Here is a 4,218-nt window from a genome sequence, read left to right as displayed (position 1 = left end):
AATATTTTTAACTGTAAGAGCTTCTTAAGAAAAGAATTAATACAAAGATTTAGATTTTGAAGCTTGTGATCCAAGGTACCACTTTATAATCATGAATTGGAAGTGTTGTGTGGTGAAAACTGACTATTTTATAAAATGATTAAATGACATTTGGTACAAAAAACATTGATTCTTTTCCCCAGGAGAGAGTTATTCAAAACCATGTAAGTGTATTAGTGTGTTTATTTTAGTCAAGTTAGCAAACTTAAAGTTGATAGGTAATTTACTTTGGTTATAGAGATAATGAAATTTTCTTTGGGGGCGGGGGATATTTAGCTGTGCAAGAACACTAAAAACTAGTTTTTCTTTTACTTTGAATCTAAGCTTAAGTATTTTTTAAAAAGTTACCACCTTTTAAGTAAATTTCAGAGGCTATCTTAAATACAATTTTAGAATTTTAAATGCCTCAAATGTTTTTAGTTTAGAAATTAGTTTTAGCTATTGAATCAGATTTTACTTACATTGAAAGTACTCTAAGCTACTTATCCTATATAAGTGAATTGATGATAACAATCTTCCATTTTGTGTTGTCTCTTTTTTAAATGGTCTCTCCTTCCCCACACCCTGCAACTAGAGTATAAACCATGACTTATTTTTGAAAAAGCCAAGGCCTCTTTCAGCCACTTTTATCAGCCTTTATGGATAAATCTAGGTATCAAATGAAAAGTGCCTGGGTGAGGATGGGGTAAAAGGGAAGGGCATATAGAATGAAACTTATTTTAAATGTTCAGCAAAGGCCACACATAGGCCCTTACCATCTTGTGGATATAAAATTTTGTCAATTTTTGGGTTGTAAACTTTGAGGTATAATTAGGATTGTTTTTTTTTTAAATATATTTTATTGAGTTTTTACAGAGAGGAAAGGAGAGAGATAGAGAGTTAGAAACATCGATGAGAGAGAAACACCGACCAGCCGTCTCCTGCACACTCCCCACTGGGGATGTGCCCGCAACCTAGGTACATGCCCCTGACGGGGATTGAACCTGGGACCTCCCGGTCCGCAGGCTGACGCCCTATCCACTTAGCCAAACCGGTTTCGGCTAATTAGGATTGCTTTGAAATGGGGAAAACAGACTTAATATTGCTCAGTTTCCCTATAGTATGGTTTGGGAAATCTTTTTCTAATATAGAGGCTAAATTTTAACATCAGATTAATACTAGAAGGCTAATGAGGTTATTGTCAAGATTTATTAAGGATCTGTATGTTTGAGGCAATAAAATACTTTTATGTAGAATAATATTTTGCTCATACTTCATAATAAAACTCTTTTTCACTACCCCTTTCATCTCTGAAGCAATCAGCTCTTCATAGTCTCTAGAATACCTCTTTTTCACCACCCTTTTATTTTGATTAAATTTAGGTCTGTTTTCATTGATAACATTGTAATGCTCAGTTAAGGAAGGTATGGCAACAGTAAAAAACCCCCCACAGATTTTAGGGTCGAATTTATATAGGGAGATTCTAAGGAATCATTTTACTTTTAAGAAACATTGACTGCCTAGCTGGTGTGGCTCAGTGGTTGAGCATCGACCTATGAACCAGGCGGTCATGGTTCAATTCCTGGTCAGGGCAAATGTCCAGGTTGTGGGCTTGATCCCCAGGAGTGGGGGTGTTCAGGAGGCTGCTCTCTCATCATTGATGTTTCTATCCCTCTGTCTTCCCCTCTGAATCAATTCTATTTTCCTGCTTGAGGGTGAGCCTTTTGAAGAGATACTCGCCCAGCCCAGCCTGGGGGGTGGCCAGCCTGCGGATGTTAGTTAGGTGGATATTAGTTAGGTGGTCGCCCATTTTCTTGATGAGTTTCACCTCCTTATGCAGGAAGCGGTTCTCCAGAAAGTCGCAGAGATGAGGGTCTGCACGGGTAGAACCCAGGGCATGCAGCTCCAAAAGGGCCTGGTTCAGGTTCTTCTCTAAGGCCAGGGCGGCTTCCATGGCATCCTGAGTTTTGCCCCAGTCATCCTGGGAAGGTTTCTGCACCTCCTGGAAGAGAATGTGGCCGCCACACTTGTTTTGCAACTTTAAGAGATGCTTAGCACCCTGGCGCTTTTTCTCCGCCAACTCGCGGAGTGGCCCACGCCCTCCAGAGCCACACCTTCATGGTCGAAATAGTAGCCCAGAGAGAGGTAGGTGCGGGAGGCCCCAGATGCAGGCTGGCCAGGCGGGTGACCGCAGCCCCCACCTCGGTGAACTAATTCTGACGAATTTGGGAGCTCATGGTTGTTCAGCAATAAGGAGTTAAGGTAGAAAAAGAAAACAATGTGTTGGCTGGTCCCGGAGGTGGTTCTGAAGGTGGTGACTGGATGAGACACAGGAGAGTGACGGGAGGCTGGAAGGAGGGGTCTGTTTTGTCCAAACATTGTTGAAGCAAGAGACAGATCTGGGACCTCTGAGTGCACTGCCAATAAAATTATATTTTTAATAAAGAAATGGTAAGACAACTATGGTCAGTTAGGGACTCCGTGTGTAAGCTAGTTTGCTACCACATAGGTTTTTTTAAAAAATATATTTTATTGATTTTTTACAGAGAAGAAGGGAGAGAGATAGAGAGTTAGAAACATCGATGAGAGAGAAACATCGATCAGCTGCCTCCTGCACTCCCTCTACTGGGGATGTGCCCGCAACCCAGGTACATGCCCTTGACCGGAATCGAATCGGGGGGACCTTTCAGTCAACTGGCTGACGCTCTATCCACTGAGCCAAACCGGTTTCGGCCCAAATAGGTTTTTACTATGTTAAGGACTCTTTACTGAATATTGCGGAAGACACAAAATGATTCCTTCTTCATCCATTTTGTTTCAAATTGCTGTGGGACCTAATTCCAAAGTGTAGGTTTTTAAAAAAATATATTTTTATTAATTTCAGAGAGGAAGAGAAAGATAGAACCATTAATGATGAGAGAGAATAATTGATTGATTGCCTCCTGCACGCCCTGCACTGGGGATGGAGCCTGCAACCGGGGCACATGCCCTGACTAGGAATCGAACCGTGACCTCCTGGTCCCCATAGGTTGATGCTCAACTACTGAGCCATGCCAGTTAGGTACTGCTTCAAATTTTTGATGACTGAGACCACCTTTCAAAACACATCAAAATACCACAACCAACTCCCTTCCTGGCCTTTTAAAACTTGGCTTTAATTTCTTTTTATATTTTTTTCTTCTCCTTTTATGGTTCTCTAGGTAGAGGGATGTAGTATATTACAATATAACGAGCCTGTAATCTGGAGTCAAAGGGAACAGTTCACATTTTAGTCTTGCCTGTATTATGATTTTAAGTAATATCTTTGAGCCTTAGTTCCTCAGCTGCAAAATAGGCTTAGATTTTACCATGAAGGTGTTCTAAGGTCCAAATGAATTTCTGTTAATGACTCCTGTGAACTGTTTTGAAGAATCCATGTTATTTGGATGCTTGCTTTATCCTTTTTGTTGTAGAATGGTGTATTTTTGAGAGCAGGGATAGTTTAGCTGGTTTAGAACTTTGTATTTAACACAGTACCTTGGATATGGTGAGCACTCATTTATTAGAATTAAATTGAAATCCCAACAATAGAATTTATATAAATAAAGGAGACTAAACTGAGGGCCAAGAATTTGATGCCCTTGGTTGGATCATTGTAGTTGGTATTGATGAGTTTAAGGACAGCTTTGCCTGTGACATTTTATGCAAAATTTGTAAGTACTTTTCTCTGAGCAGAAACCAGCAACTTTTCTTTTTTTAAAAAATATATTTTATTGATTTTTTTACAGAGAGGAAGGGAGAGAGAGAGCCAGAAACATCGATGAGAGAGAAACATCGATCAGCTAACTCCTGCACATCTACTGAGGATGTGCCCGCAACCCAGATACATGCCCTTGACCGGAATCGAACCTGGGCCCTTTCAGTCCGCAGGCCGACGCTCTGTCCACTGAGCCAGACCGGTTTCGGCAGAAACCAGCAACTTTTCAAAAAGAGTTGGTCTAAGAATTACCTATTTAGAGGAAACAAGAGGTGCATAGTAAATGTTAAAAGATTTGACAACTCTGAAATGGAAAATTTCTATAAAAATGAGTGTGAGTATGGAAATTTGAAATGGATAGTTACCAGAGGGCTTTTTTTTTTTTTAAAACACCATTGTTTAAAAGCATTTAGTGTATAAAAATGCTTTAACATTTTATCAAAGTTAATGAAAATTTTGACGTT

The 4,218-nt window shown here is 40.0% G+C and overlaps 1 pseudogene; it reads right to left on the bottom strand.

The window, feature by feature from the left end:
- Nucleotides 1-1,684: 1,684 nt before the first annotated feature.
- On the bottom strand, nucleotides 1,685-2,255 carry LOC107184557 (annotated as a pseudogene).
- Nucleotides 2,256-4,218: the final 1,963 nt, after the last annotated feature.

This window comes from Myotis davidii, unplaced genomic scaffold (assembly GCF_000327345.1).
Source record: "Myotis davidii unplaced genomic scaffold, ASM32734v1 scaffold346, whole genome shotgun sequence".
Classification (NCBI taxonomy): domain Eukaryota; kingdom Metazoa; phylum Chordata; class Mammalia; order Chiroptera; family Vespertilionidae; genus Myotis; species Myotis davidii.
This window is presented reverse-complemented; position numbering and strand designations above follow the sequence as displayed.